Here is a 16978-nt window from a genome sequence, read left to right as displayed (position 1 = left end):
TCCCAGCCCACCACAGCTCGTCCCAGCCCACCACAGCCCGTCCCAGCCCACCAAAGCCCGTTCCAGCCCACCACAGCCCACCAAAGCCCGTCCCAGCCCACCAAAGCCCGTCCCCGCCCACCACAACCCGTCACCGCCCACCACAACCCGTCCAAGGCGTCCCAGCCCGTCCCAGCCCATGTCAGCCCGTCCCAGCCCACCACAACTCGTCCCAGCCCACCACAGCCCGTCCCAGCCTGTCCCAGCCCACCACAGCCCGTCCCAGCCCACCACAGGCCACTACAGCACACCACAGCCTACCGCAGACCACCACAGCCCGTCACAGCTCGTCCCAACCCATCACAGCCCGTCACAGCCCGTCTCAGCCCACCACAGCCCGTCCCAGCCAAACACAGTCCGTCCCCGCCCACCACAGCCCGTCCCAGCCAAGAACAGACCATTCCAGACCAGCAGAGCCTGTCCCTGCCCACCAGAGCCTGTCCCCGCCCACCACAGCCCTTTCCCGCCCACCACAGCCCGTCCCCGCCCACCACAACCCATCCCAGCCCACCACGGCCCGTCCCAGCTCACCACGGCCCGTCCCAGCTCACCACGGCCCGTCCCAGCTCACCACAGCTCGTCCCAGCCCACCACAGCCCGTCCCAGCTCACCACAGCCCGTCCCAGCCCGTGCCAGCCCACGACAGCCCACTACAGACCGTCCCAGCACTTCCCAGCGCGTCCCAGCCCACCACAGCCCATTCCAGACCACCAGAGCCCGTCCCCAGCGGCCACAGCCCGTCCCCGCCCACCACAGCCCGTCCAAGGCCATCCCAGCCCACCACAACCCGTCCCAGACCACCAGAGCCCGTCGCAGCCCACCACAGGCCGTCACAGCCCATCCCAGCTCTCCACAACCCACCACAGCTCATCCCAGCACACCACAGACCGTCCCAGCCCGTCCCCGCCCACCACAGCCCGTCCCAGCCCACCGCAGCCCACCACAGCCCATCCCAGCCCATCCCATTCCACCACGGCCCGTCCCAGCCCACCACGGCCCACCACAGCCCACCGCGGCCCGTCCCAGCCAACCGCGGCCTGTCCCAGCCCACCACGGCCCACCACAGCCTGTCCCAGCCCACCACAGCCCGTCCCTACTCACCGCAGCCCACCACAGCCCGTCCCAGCCCACCACGACCCGTCCCAGCCCACCACGGCCCGTCCCAGCCCACCACGGCCCGTCCCAGGTCACCACAGCCCGTCCCAGCCCACCACGGCCGCCGCAGACCATCAGAGCCCGTCCCAGCCCACCACAATCCCGTCCCAGCCCACTATAGCCCGTCCCAGCCAAACCACAACCCGTTCTAGCTCACCACAACCCACCACAGCGCACCATAGCCCACCACAGCCCACCACAGCGCACCAGAGTCTGTCCCGGCCCACCAGAGCCTGTCCCAGCCCACCACAGCCCGTCCCAGCCCACCGCAGCCCATTCCAGACCACCAGAGCCCTTCCCAGTTCACCACAGCCCACCACAGCCCGTCCAATTTCACGACAGCCCGTCTCAGCTCACCACAACCCACCACAGCCCGTCCCAGCCCACCACAGCCCACCACAGCCCGTCGCAGCCCACCACAGCCCGTCTCAGCCCACCAGAGCCCGTCCCAGCTTACCACAGCCCACCATAGCCTGTCCCAGCCAGTCCGATCCCACCACAGCCCGTCCCAGCCCACCAGAGCTCGTCCCAGCCCACCACAACCCACCAGAGCCCATCCCAGCCCACCACAGCCGGACGCAGCCCGTCCAAGCCTACCACGGCCGCCGCAGACCACCAGAGCCCATCACAGGCCACCACAGCCCGTCCCAGCACACCACAGCCCGTCTCAGCTCACCACAACCCACTACAGCACACCACAGCCCACCACAGTGCACCAGAGCCCGTCCCGGCCCACCAGAGCCCGTCCCAGCTAACCACAGCCCGTCCCGGCCCACCAGATCCCATCCCAGCCTGTGCAAGCTCACCACATCCCACCACAGCCCGTCCCAGCCCACCATAGCCCGTCTCAGCCCACCACAACCCGTCCTAGCCCACCACAGCCCGTCCCAGCTTACCAAAGCTCACCACAGCCCGTCGCAGCACACCACAACCCGTCCTAGCCCACCACAGCCCGTCCCCGCCCACCACAGCCCGTCTCAGCCCACCACAACCCGTCCCAGCCCGTCCCAGCTCGTCCCAGCCCGTCCCAGACCACCAGAGCCCATCGCAGCTTACCACAGACCGTCACAGCCCATCCCAGCTCTCCACAACCCACCACAGCTCGTCCCAGCACACCACAGACCGTCCCAGCCCGTCCGCGCCCACCACAGCCCGTCCCAGCCCACCGCAGCCCACCACAGCCCGTCACAGCCCCCCCACAGCCCGTCCCAGCCCACCACAGCCCGTCCCAGCCCGCCACGGCCCGTCCCAGCCCACCACGGCCCGTCCCAGCCAACCGCGGCCCGTCCCAGCCCACCACGGCCCACCACAGCCTGTCCCAGCCCACCACAGCCCGTCGCTACTCACCGCAGCCCACCACAGCCCGTCCCAGCCCACCACAGCCCGTCCCAGCACACCACGGCCCGTCCCAGCCCGTCTCAGCTCACCACAGCCTGTCCCACCCCACCACAGCCCACCAGAGCCCATCCCTGCACACCACAGCTCGTCCCAGCACACCACAGCCAGTCCCAGCACACCACAGCCCGTCCCAGCCCACCACAGCCCGTCCCAGCCCAACACAGGCCGTCCCCACCCAACACAGCCCGTCCCAGCCCCTCCCAGCCCGTGTCAGCCCACCACAGCCTGTCCCAGCCTGTCCCAGCTCGTCCAAGCCTGTCCCAGACCCCCAGAGCCCGTCGCAGCCCACCACAGCCCGTCACAGCCCGTCCCAGCTCTCCACAACCCACCACAGCCCGTCCCAGCCCACCACGGCCCACGAAAGCCCACCACAGCCCACCACGGCCCACCACAGCCCGTCCCAGCCCACCACAAGCCGTCCCAGCCCACCACAAGCCGTCCCAGCCCACCACAAGCCGTCCCAGCCCACCACAGCCCTCCAAAGCCCGTCTCAGCTCACCACAGCCTATCCCAGCCCACCACGGCCCAGCACAGCACACCACGGCCCACCGCAGCCTATCCCAACCCGTCCCAGCCCACCACGGCCCGTCCCAGCCCGTCCCAGCCCACGACAGCCCGTCCCAGCCCACGACAGCCCGTCCCAGCCCACCAGAGCCCACCAGAGCCCACCACAGCTCGTCCCAGCTCACCACAGCCCACCACAGCCCATCCCAGCTCACCACAGCCCGTCACAGCCCGTCACAGCCCGTCCCAGCCCGTCCCAGCCCACCACAGCCTGTCCCAGCCCGTCTCATTCCACCACACCGAGTTCCAGCCCACCACAGCCCGTCCCAGCTCGTCCCAGCCCGTCCCAGCCTGTCCCTGCACACCACAGCCCGTCCCAGCACACCACAGCTTGTCCCAGCCCACCACAGCCCGTCCCAGCCCACCACAGCCCGTCCCAGCCCACCACAGCCCGTCCCAGCCCGTCCCAGACCACCAGAGCCCATCGCAGCTTACCACAGACCGTCACAGCCCATCCCAGCTCTCCACAACCCACCACAGCTCGTCCCAGCACACCACAGACCGTCCCAGCCCGTCCGCGCCCACCACAGCGCATCCCAGCCCACCGCAGCCCACCACAGCCCGTCACAGCCCCCCCACAGCCCGTCCCAGCCCACCACAGCCCGTCCCAGCCCGCCACGGCCCGTCCCAGCCCACCACGGCCCGTCCCAGCCAACCGCGGCCCGTCCCAGCCCACCACGGCCCACCACAGCCTGTCCCAGCCCACCACAGCCCGTCGCTACTCACCGCAGCCCACCACAGCCCGTCCCAGCCCACCACAGCCCGTCCCAGCACACCACGGCCCGTCCCAGCCCGTCTCAGCTCACCACAGCCTGTCCCACCCCACCACAGCCCACCAGAGCCCATCCCTGCACACCACAGCTCGTCCCAGCACACCACAGCCAGTCCCAGCACACCACAGCCCGTCCCAGCCCACCACAGCCCGTCCCAGCCCAACACAGGCCGTCCCCACCCAACACAGCCCGTCCCAGCCCCTCCCAGCCCGTGTCAGCCCACCACAGCCTGTCCCAGCCTGTCCCAGCTCGTCCAAGCCTGTCCCAGACCCCCAGAGCCCGTCGCAGCCCACCACAGCCCGTCACAGCCCGTCCCAGCTCTCCACAACCCACCACAGCCCGTCCCAGCCCACCACGGCCCACGAAAGCCCACCACAGCCCACCACGGCCCACCACAGCCCGTCCCAGCCCACCACAAGCCGTCCCAGCCCACCACAAGCCGTCCCAGCCCACCACAAGCCGTCCCAGCCCACCACAGCCCTCCAAAGCCCGTCTCAGCTCACCACAGCCTATCCCAGCCCACCACGGCCCAGCACAGCACACCACGGCCCACCGCAGCCTATCCCAACCCGTCCCAGCCCACCACGGCCCGTCCCAGCCCGTCCCAGCCCACGACAGCCCGTCCCAGCCCACGACAGCCCGTCCCAGCCCACCAGAGCCCACCAGAGCCCACCACAGCTCGTCCCAGCTCACCACAGCCCACCACAGCCCATCCCAGCTCACCACAGCCCGTCACAGCCCGTCACAGCCCGTCCCAGCCCGTCCCAGCCCACCACAGCCTGTCCCAGCCCGTCTCATTCCACCACACCGAGTTCCAGCCCACCACAGCCCGTCCCAGCTCGTCCCAGCCCGTCCCAGCCTGTCCCTGCACACCACAGCCCGTCCCAGCACACCACAGCTTGTCCCAGCCCACCACAGCCCGTCCCAGCCCACCACAGCCCGTCCCAGCCCACCACAGCCCGTCCCAGCCCGTCCCAGACCACCAGAGCCCATCGCAGCTTACCACAGACCGTCACAGCCCATCCCAGCTCTCCACAACCCACCACAGCTCGTCCCAGCACACCACAGACCGTCCCAGACCGTCCGCGCCCACCACAGCGCATCCCAGCCCACCGCAGCCCACCACAGCCCGTCACAGCCCCCCCACAGCCCGTCCCAGCCCACCACAGCCCGTCCCAGCCCGCCACGGCCCGTCCCAGCCCACCACGGCCCGTCCCAGCCAACCGCGGCCCGTCCCAGCCCACCACGGCCCACCACAGCCTGTCCCAGCCCACCACAGCCCGTCGCTACTCACCGCAGCCCACCACAGCCCGTCCCAGCCCACCACAGCCCGTCCCAGCACACCACGGCCCGTCCCAGCCCGTCTCAGCTCACCACAGCCTGTCCCACCCCACCACAGCCCACCAGAGCCCATCCCTGCACACCACAGCTCGTCCCAGCACACCACAGCCAGTCCCAGCACACCACAGCCCGTCCCAGCCCACCACAGCCCGTCCCAGCCCAACACAGGCCGTCCCCACCCAACACAGCCCGTCCCAGCCCCTCCCAGCCCGTGTCAGCCCACCACAGCCTGTCCCAGCCTGTCCCAGCTCGTCCAAGCCTGTCCCAGACCCCCAGAGCCCGTCGCAGCCCACCACAGCCCGTCACAGCCCGTCCCAGCTCTCCACAACCCACCACAGCCCGTCCCAGCCCACCACAGCCCGTCCCAGCCCACCACGGCCCACGAAAGCCCACCACAGCCCACCACGGCCCACCACAGCCCGTCCCAGCCCACCACAAGCCGTCCCAGCCCACCACAAGCCGTCCCAGCCCACCACAAGCCGTCCCAGCCCACCACAGCCCTCCAAAGCCCGTCTCAGCTCACCACAGCCTATCCCAGCCCACCACGGCCCAGCACAGCACACCACGGCCCACCGCAGCCTATCCCAACCCGTCCCAGCCCACCACGGCCCGTCCCAGCCCGTCCCAGCCCACGACAGCCCGTCCCAGCCCACGACAGCCCGTCCCAGCCCACCAGAGCCCACCAGAGCCCACCACAGCTCGTCCCAGCTCACCACAGCCCACCACAGCCCATCCCAGCTCACCACAGCCCGTCACAGCCCGTCACAGCCCGTCCCAGCCCGTCCCAGCCCACCACAGCCTGTCCCAGCCCGTCTCATTCCACCACACCGAGTTCCAGCCCACCACAGCCCGTCCCAGCTCGTCCCAGCCCGTCCCAGCCTGTCCCTGCACACCACAGCCCGTCCCAGCACACCACAGCTTGTCCCAGCCCACCACAGCCCGTCCCAGCCCACCACAGCCCGTCCCAGCCCACCACAGCCCGTCCCAGCTCGTCCCAGACCACCACAGCCTCTCACAGCACACCACAGCCCGTAACAGCCCACCACAGCAAGTACCAGCCTGTCCCAGCCCACCACGGCCCGTCTCAGCCCACCACGGCCCGTCTCAGCTCACTACAACCCAACCCAGACGACCACAGCCCGTACCAGCCCACCACAGCCCATCCCAGCCCACCACGGCCCGTCCCAGCCCACCACAGCTTGTCCCAGCCCGTCCCAGCCCACCACATCCCGTCCCAGCCCACCAGAGCCCGTCCCAGCCTGTTTCAGCCCACCACGGCTAACCACGGCCTTTCCCGGCCCACCACGGCCAACCACGGTCCACCATGGCCCACCAGAGCACACCACGGCCCACCACGGCCCTTCCCAGTCCACCACAGCCCACCACAGCCTGTCCCAGCCCACCACGGCCCGTCCCAGCCCACCACGGCCCACCCCAGCCCACCACGGCCCGTCCCAGCCCACCACGGCCCATCACAGCCCACCACAGTTCACCACAGCCCGTCCTAGCCCAGCACGGCCCGTCCCAGCCCACCACGGACCACCACGGCCCATCTCAGCCCACCACAGCCTGTCCAAGCCCAGCACAGCCATCCACAACCCTCCACAGCCCGTCCCAACCCTCCACAGCTCATCCCAGCCTACCACAGCCCGTCGCAGCCCAACACAGCTTATCCCAGCCCACCGAAACCCGTCCCAGCCCACCGCAACCCACCACAGGTCACCACAGCCCACCACCGGTCACCACAGCCTGTTTCAGCCCACCACGGCAAACCACGGCCCGTCCCAGCCCACCACAGCCCGCCATGGCCCACCACAGCTCGTCCCAGATAAACACGGCGCACCACAGCCCACCACGGCCTGCCATGGCCCACCACAGCCCGTCCCAGCACACCACAGCCCACCACAGCCCATCACAGCCCACCACAGCCCGTCCCAGCTATACCACAGCCCACCACAGACCGTCCCAGCCCACCAGAGCCCGTCCCAGCCCCTCCCAGCCCGTCTCAGCCCACCACAGCCTGTCCCAGCCTGTCCCAGCTCGTCCAAGCCTGTCCCAGACCCCCAGAGCCTGTCGCAGCCCACCACAGCCCGTCACAGCCCGTCCCAGCTCTCCACAACCCACCGCAGCCCGTCCCAGCCCACCACAGCCCGTCCCAGCCCACCACGGCCCACGAAAGCCCACCACAGCCCACCACGGCCCACGAAAGCCCACCACAGCCCACCACAGCCCGTCCCAGCCCACCACAAGCCGTCCTAGCCCACCACAGACCTCCAGAGCCCGTCTCAGCTCACCACAGCCTATCCCAGCCCACCACGGCCCACTGCAGCCTATCCCAACCCGTCCCAGCCCACCACGGCCCACCACAGCACACCATGGCCCGTCCCAGCCCACCACGGCCCGTCCCAGCCCGTCCCAGCCCACCACAGCCCGTCCCAGCCCACGACAGCCCGTCCCAGCCCACCAGAGCCCACCAGAGCCCACCACAGCTCGTCCCAGCCCACCACAGCCCACAAGAGCTTGTCACAGACCACCACAGCCCGTCCCAGCCCACCACAGCCCACTACGGCCCACCACAGCCCGTCCCAGCCCACCACAGCCCGTCCCAGCTCGTCCCAGACCACCACAGCCTCTCACAGCACACCACAGCCCGTAACAGCCCACCACAGCAAGTACCAGCCCGTCCCAGCCCACCACGGCCCGTCTCAGCTTACCACAGCCCACCACAGCCCGTCCCAGCCCACCACAGCCCGTCCCAGCCCCTCCCAGCCCGTCTCAGCCCACCACAGCCTGTCCCAGCCTGTCCCAGCTCGTCCAAGCCTGTCCCAGACCCCCAGAGCCCGTCGCAGCCCACCACAGCCCGTCACAGCCCGTCCCAGCTCTCCACAACCCACCGCAGCCCGTCCCAGCCCACCACAGCCCGTCACAGCCCACCACGGCCCACGAAAGCCCACCACAGCCCACCACGGCCCACCACAGCCCGTCCCAGCCCACCACAAGCCGTCCTAGCCCACCACAGACCTCCAGAGCCCGTCTCAGCTCACCACAGCCTATCCCAGCCCACCACGGCCCACCACAGCACACCACGGCCCACCGCAGCCTATCCCAACCCGTCCCAGCCTACCACGGCCTGTCCCAGCCCACCACGGCCCGTCCCAGCCCACCACGGCCCATCCCAGCCCGTCCCAGCCCACGACAGCCCGTCCCAGCCCACGACAGCCCGATCCAGCCCACGACAGCCCGTCCCAGCCCACCAGAGCCCACCAGAGCCCACCACAGCTCGTCCCAGCCCACCACAGCCCACAAGAGCTTGTCACAGACCACCACAGCCCGTCCCAGCCCACCACAGCCCACTACGGCCCACCACAGCCCGTCCCAGCCCACCACAGCCCGTCCCAGCTCGTCCCAGACCACCACAGCCTCTCACAGCACACCACAGCCCGTAACAGCCCACCACAGCAAGTACCAGCCCGTCCCAGCCCACCACGGCCCGTCTCAGCCCGCCATGGCCCGTCTCAGCCCACCACGGCCCGTCTCAGCTCACCACAACCCGTCCCAGACGACCACAGCCCGTCCCAGCCCACCACAGCCCACCACAGCCCTTCCCAGCCCACCACAGCCCGTCCCAGCCCACCACAGCCCGTTCCAGCCCAGCAGAGCCCGTTCCAGCCCACCAGAGCCCACCAAAGCCCGTCCCCGCCCAACACAGCCCGTCCCCGCTCACCACAGCCCGTCCCAGGCCACCACAGCCCTTCCCTGCTCACCACAGCCTGTCCCCGCCCACCACAACTTGTCCCCGCCCACTACAGCCCGGCCCGGCCCACCACGGCCCGTCACGGCCAACCAAGGCCGGTCCTGGCCCACCACGGCCCGTCCCAGCCCACCACAGCTTGTCCCAGCCCACCACGTCCGACCACAGCCCACCACGGCCCACCACAACCCACCACGGCTTACCACAGCCCACCACAGTTCACCACGGCACACCACGGCACGTCATAGCCCACCACAGCCTGTCCCAGCCCACCACGGCCCACCGCATCCCGTCCCAGCCCACCACAGCCCGTCCCAGACCACCACAGCCCGTCCCAGCCCTCCACAGCCCGTCTCAGCCCACCACAGCCCACCACAGCTTGTCCCAGCCCACCACAGTCCGTCCCAGCCCACCACAGCATATCCCAGCACACCACAGCCCATCCCAGCCCTTCCCAGCCCGTCCCAGCCCGTCCCAGCCCACCACAGCCCGTCCCAGCCCACCACAGCCCGTCCCAGCCCACCACAGCCCATCCCAGCACACCACAGCCTACCACAGCACGTCCCGGCCCACCAGAGCCAGTCCCAGCCCACCACAGCCCATCCCAGCCAACCACAGCCCGTCCCAGCCCACCACAGCGCATCCCAGCCCACCACAGCGCATCCCAGCCCACCACAGCGCATCCCAGCCCACCACAGCGCATCCCAGCCCACCACAGCGCATCCCAGCCCACCACAGCCCACCACACCCCGTCCCCGCCCACCACAGCCCATCCCCGCCCACCACAGCCCATCCCCGCCCACCACAGCCCGTCCCTGCCCACCACAACTTGTCCCCGCCCACCACAACTTGTCCCCACCCACTACGGCCCTTCCCGGCCCACCACAGCCCGTCCCAGCCAACCAAGACCGGTCCCGGCCCACCACGGCACGTCCCAACCCACCACGGCCCAGCCCAGCCCACCACAACCCACCACAGCCATTACAGCTTACCACAGCCCGTCCCAACCCACCACAGCCTGTTCCAGCCCACCACAGACCGTGCCCGCCCACCACAGCACACCAAAGCCCGTCCCAGCCTACCACAGCCCGTCGCAGCCCAACACAGCTTATCCCAGCCCACCGCAGCCCGTCCCAGCCCACCGCAGCCCGTCCTAGCCCACCGAAACCCGTCCCAGCCCACCGCAACCCGTCCCAGCCCACCACAGGTCACCACAGCCCACCACAGGTCACCACAGCCCACCACCGGTCACCACAGCCCACCACCGGTCACCACAGCCTGTTTCAGCCCACCACGGCAAACCACGGCCCGTCCCAGCCCACCACGGCCCGCCATGGCCCACCACAGCTCGTCCCAGATAAACACGGCGCACCACAGCCCACCACGGCCCGTCCCGGCCCACCACAGCCCGTCCCAGCTTACCACAGCCCACCACAGGTCACCACAGCCCACCACCGGTCACCACAGCGCATCCCAGCCCACCACAGCCCGTCCCGGCACACCACAGCCCATCCCGTCCCACCACAGCCCGTCCCGTCCCACCACAGCCCGTCCCGTCCCACTACAGCCCGTCCCAGCCCACCACAGCCCGTCTCAGCACACCACAGCCCGTCCCGGCTCACCACAGCCCGTCCCGTCCCACCACAGCCCGTCCCAGCCCACCACAGCCCGTCCCAGCCCACCACAGGCTACCGTAGACCACCACAGCCCGTCCCAGCCCACCACAGCCCACGAAAGCCCACCACAGCCCGTCCCAGCCCACCACAGCCCACGAAAGCCCACCACGTCCCACCACAGTTCACCACAGCCCGTCCCAGCCCACCACAGCCCTCCAGAGCCCGTCTCAGCTCACCACAGCCTGTCCCAGCCCACCACAGCCCACCGCAGCCCATCCCAGCCCACCACGGCCCGTCCCAGCCCGTGCCAACCCGTCACAACACACCACAGCCCACCACAGCCCGTCCCTACCCACCACAGCGTGTCCCAACCCACCACAGCCCACCACAGCCCTTCAGAACCCACCACAGCTCACCACAGCCCGTCCCAGGCCACCACAGACCACCACAGCCCACCACAGCCCGTGCCAGCCCACCACAGCCCGCCTCAGCCCACTACAGCCCATCCCAGCCCACCACAGCCCGTCCCGGCCCACCACAGCCCACCACAGCTTGTCCCAGACCACCACAGCTCTTCCCAGCCCACCATAACCAACCACAGCCTATCCCAGCCGATCCCAGCCCACCACAGCCCGTCCCATCACACCACAGCCCACCACAGCCCGTCCCAGCCAACCACGGCCCGTCCCAGCCCACCACAGCCCGTCCCAGCCCACCACGGCCCATCCGGGCCCAACACTCCCCACCAAGGCGCACCACAGCCCATCCCAGCCCATTACAGCCTGTCCCAGACCACCACATCCCATCTCAGCCCACCACAGCCCGTCCCAGCCCACCACAACCGACCACAGCCCACCACAGCCCACCACGGCCGACCACAGCCCACCACGGCAGACCACAGCCCACCACGGCCCATCCAAGCCCACCACGGCCCATCCAAGCCCACCACGGTCCACCACGGCACGTCCCAGCCCACCACAGAGCACCACAGCCCGTCCAAGCCCGTCCCAGCCCAACACAGTATGTCCCAGCCCACCAGAGCCCGTCCCAGCCCACCACAGCCCGTCTCAGCCCACCACAGCCTGTCCAAAGCTGTCCCAGCTCGTCCAAGCCTGTCCCAGACCCCCAGAGCCCGTCGCAGCCCACCACAGCCCGTCACAGCCCGTCCCAGCTCTCCACAACCCACCGCAGCCCGTCCCAGCCCACCACAGCCCGTCCCAGCCCACCACGGCCCACGAAAGCCCACCACAGCCCACCACGGCCCACCACAGCCCGTCCCAGCCCACCACAGCCCGTCCTAGCCCACCACAGACATCCAGAGCCCGTCTCAGCTCACCACAGCCTATCCCAGCCCACCACGGCCCACCACAGCACACCACGGCCCACCGCAGCCTATCCCAACCCGTCCCAGCCCACCACGGCCCGTCCCAGCCCACCACGGCCCGTCCCAGCCCGTCCCAGCCCACGACAGCCCGTCCCAGCCCACGACAGCCCGTCCCAGCCCACCAGAGCCCACCAGAGCCCACCACAGCTCGTCCCAGCCCACCACAGCCCACAAGAGCTTGTCACAGACCACCACAGCCCGTCCCAGCCCAACACAGCCCACTACGGCCCACCACAGCCCGTCCCAGCCCACCACAGCCCGTCCCAGCTCGTCCCAGACCACCACAGCCTCTCACAGCACATCACAGCCCGTAACAGCCCACCACAGCAAGTACCAGCCCGTCCCAGCCCACCACGGCCCGTCTCAGCCCACCACAACCCGTCTCAGCTCACCACAACCCGTCCCAGACGACCACAGCCCGTCCCAGCCCACCACAGCCCACCACAGCCCGTCCCAGCCCACCACGGCCCGTCCCAGCCCACCACAGCCCGTCCCAGCCCACCAGAGCCCGTCCCAGCCTGTTTCAGCCCACCACGGCTAACCACGGCCTGTCCCGGCCCACCACGGCCAACCACGGTCCACCATGGCCCACCAGAGCACACCACGGCCCACCACGGCCCTTCCCAGTCCACCACAGCCCACCACAGCCTGTCCCAGCCCACCACGGCCCGTCCCAGCCCACCACGGCCCGTCCCAGCCCACCACGGCCCGTCCCAGCCCACCACGGCCCATCACAGCCCACCACAGTTCACCACAGCCCGTCCTAGCCCAGCACGGCCCGTCCCAGCCCACCACGGACCACCACGGCCCATCTCAGCCCACCACAGCCTGTCCAAGCCCAGCACAGCCCTCCACAACCCTCCACAGCCCGTCCCAACCCTCCACAGCTCATCCCAACCTACCACAGCCCGTCGCAGCCCAACACAGCTTATCCCAGCCCACCGCAGCCCGTCCCAGCCCACCGCAGCCCGTCCTAGCCCAACGAAACCCGTCCCAGCCCACCGCAACCCGTCCCAGCCCACCACAGGTCACCACAGCCCACCACAGGTCACCACAGCCCACCACCGGTCACCACAGCCCACCACCGGTCACCACAGCCTGTTTCAGCCCACCACGGCAAACCACGGCCCGTCCCAGCCCACCACGGCCCGCCACGGCCCACCACAGCTCGTCCCAGATAAACACGGCGCACCACAGCCCACCACGGCCCGTCCCGGCCCACCACAGCCCGTCCCAGCTTACCACAGCCCACCACAGGTCACCACAGCCCACCACCGGTCACCACAGCGCATCCCAGCCCACCACAGCCCGTCCCGGCACACCACAGCCCATCCCGTCCCACCACAGCCCGTCCCGTCCCACCACAGCCCGTCCCGTCCCACTACAGCCCGTCCCAGCCCACCACAGCCCGTCTCAGCACACCACAGCCCGTCCCGGCTCACCACAGCCCGTCCCGTCCCACCACAGCCCGTCCCAGCCCACCACAGCCCGTCCCAGCCCACCACAGGCTACCGTAGACCACCACAGCCCGTCCTAGCCCACCACAGCCCGTCCTCGCCCACCACAGCCCGTCCCAGCCCACCACAGCCCACGAAAGCCCACCACGTCCCACCACAGTTCACCACAGCCCGTCCCAGCCCACCACAGCCCTCCAGAGCCCGTCTCAGCTCACCACAGCCTGTCCCAGCCCACCACAGCCCACCGCAGCCCATCCCAGCCCACCACGGCCCGTCCCAGCCCGTGCCAACCCGTCACAACACACCACAGCCCACCACAGCCCGTCCCTACCCACCACAGCGTGTCCCAACCCACCACAGCCCACCACAGCCCTTCAGAACCCACCACAGCTCACCACAGCCCGTCCCAGGCCACCACAGACCACCACAGCCCACCACAGCCCGTGCCAGCCCACCACAGCCCGCCTCAGCCCACTACAGCCCATCCCAGCCCACCACAGCCCGTCCCGGCCCACCACAGCCCACCACAGCTTGTCCCAGACCACCACAGCTCTTCCCAGCCCACCATAACCAACCACAGCCTATCCCAGCCGATCCCAGCCCACCACAGCCCGTCCCATCACACCACAGCCCACCACAGCCCGTCCCAGCCAACCACGGCCCGTCCCAGCCCACCACAGCCCGTCCCAGCCCACCACGGCCCATCCGGGCCCAACACAGCCCACCAAGGCGCACCACAGCCCATCCCAGCCCATTACAGCCTGTCCCAGACCACCACATCCCATCTCAGCCCACCACAGCCCGTCCCAGCCCACCACAACCGACCACAGCCCACCACAGCCCACCACGGCCGACCACAGCCCACCACGGCAGACCACAGCCCACCACGGCCCATCCAAGCCCACCACGGCCCATCCAAGCCCACCACGGTCCACCACGGCACGTCCCAGCCCACCACAGAGCACCACAGCCCGTCCAAGCCCGTCCCAGCCCAACACAGTATGTCCCAGCCCACCAGAGCCCGTCCCAGCCCACCACAGCCCGTCTCAGCCCACCACAGCCTGTCCAAAGCTGTCCCAGCTCGTCCAAGCCTGTCCCAGACCCCCAGAGCCCGTCGCAGCCCACCACAGCCCGTCACAGCCCGTCCCAGCTCTCCACAACCCACCGCAGCCCGTCCCAGCCCACCACAGCCCGTCCCAGCCCACCACGGCCCACGAAAGCCCACCACAGCCCACCACGGCCCACCACAGCCCGTCCCAGCCCACCACAGCCCGTCCTAGCCCACCACAGACATCCAGAGCCCGTCTCAGCTCACCACAGCCTATCCCAGCCCACCACGGCCCACCACAGCACACCACGGCCCACCGCAGCCTATCCCAACCCGTCCCAGCCCACCACGGCCCGTCCCAGCCCACCACGGCCCGTCCCAGCCCGTCCCAGCCCACGACAGCCCGTCCCAGCCCACGACAGCCCGTCCCAGCCCACCAGAGCCCACCAGAGCCCACCACAGCTCGTCCCAGCCCACCACAGCCCACAAGAGCTTGTCACAGACCACCACAGCCCGTCCCAGCCCAACACAGCCCACTACGGCCCACCACAGCCCGTCCCAGCCCACCACAGCCCGTCCCAGCCCACCACAGCCCGTCCCAGCTCGTCCCAGACCACCACAGCCTCTCACAGCACATCACAGCCCGTAACAGCCCACCACAGCAAGTACCAGCCCGTCCCAGCCCACCACGGCCCGTCTCAGCCCACCACAACCCGTCTCAGCTCACCACAACCCGTCCCAGACGACCACAGCCCGTCCCAGCCCACCACAGCCCACCACAGCCCGTCCCAGCCCACCACGGCCCGTCCCAGCCCACCACAGCCCGTCCCAGCCCAGCAGAGCCCGTCCCAGCCTGTTTCAGCCCACCACGGCTAACCACGGCCTGTCCCGGCCCACCACGGCCAACCACGGTCCACCATGGCCCACCAGAGCACACCACGGCCCACCACAGCGCATCCCAGCCCACCACAGCCCACCACAGCCTGTCCCAGCCCACCACGGCCCGTCCCAGCCCACCACGGCCCACCCCAGCCCACCACGGCCCGTCCCAGACCACCACGGCCCGTCCCAGCCCACCACGGCCCATCACAGCCCACCACAGTTCACCACAGCCCGTCCTAGCCCAGCACGGCCCGTCCCAGCCCACCACGGACCACCACGGCCCATCTCAGCCCACCACAGCCTGTCCAAGCCCAGCACAGCCCTCCACAACCCTCCACAGCCCGTCCCAACCCTCCACAGCTCATCCCAGCCTACCACAGCCCGTCGCAGCCCAACACAGCTTATCCCAGCCCACCGCAGCCCGTCCCAGCCCACCGCAGCCCGTCCTAGCCCAACGAAACCCGTCCCAGCCCACCGCAACCCGTCCCAGCCCACCACAGGTCACCACAGCCCACCACAGGTCACCACAGCCCACCACCGGTCACCAAAGCCCACCACCGGTCACCACAGCCTGTTTCAGCCCACCACGGCAAACCACGGCCCGTCCCAGCCCACCACGGCCCGCCATGGCCCACCACAGCTCGTCCCAGATAAACACGGCGCACCACAGCCCACCACGGCCCGTCCCGGCCCACCACAGCCCGTCCCAGCTTACCACAGCCCACCACAGGTCACCACAGCCCACCACCGGTCACCACAGACCGTCCCAGCCCACCACAGACCGTCCCAGCCCACCACAGCCCGTCCCAGCCCACCACTGCCCGTCCCAGCCCACCACTGCCCGTCCCAGCCCGTCCCAGCCCGTCCCAACCCTCCAAAGCCCGTCCCAGCACACCACAGCCCACCACAGCCCATCACAGCCCACCACAGCCCGTCCCAGCATACCACAGCCCACACCAGACCGTCCCAGCCCACCACAGCCCGTCCCAGCCCACCACTGCCCGTCCCAGCCCACCACTGCCCGTTCCAGCCCGTCGCAGCCCGTCCCAACCCACCACAGCCCGTCCCAGCCCACCACAGCCCACCACAGCCCACCGCAGCCCATCCCAGCCCACCACGGCCCGTCCCAGCCCACCACAACCCGTCACAACACACCACAGCCCACCACAGCCCGTCCCTACCCACCACAGCGTGTCCCAACCCACCACAGCCCACCACAGCCTGTCCCAGCCCACCACAGCACGTCCCAGGCCACCACAGACCACCACAGCCCACCACAGCCCATGAAGCCCACCACAGCCCGCCTCAGCCCACTACAGCCCGTCCCAGCCCACCACAGCCCGTCCCAGCCCACCACAGCCCATCACAGCTTGTCCCAGACCACCACAGCTCTTCCCAGCCCACCATAACCAACCACAGCCTATCCCAGCCGATCCCAGCCCACCACAGCCCGTCCCATCACACCACAGCCCACCACAGCCCGTCCCAGCCAACCACGGCCCGTCCCAGCCCACCACAGCCCGTCCCAGCCCACCACGGCCCACCACAGCCCACCACGGCCCATCCGGGC

This window comes from Falco cherrug, chromosome 21, assembly GCF_023634085.1.
Source record: "Falco cherrug isolate bFalChe1 chromosome 21, bFalChe1.pri, whole genome shotgun sequence".
Classification (NCBI taxonomy): Eukaryota; Metazoa; Chordata; class Aves; order Falconiformes; family Falconidae; genus Falco; species Falco cherrug.
Note: the sequence above shows the minus strand (reverse complement) of the source record.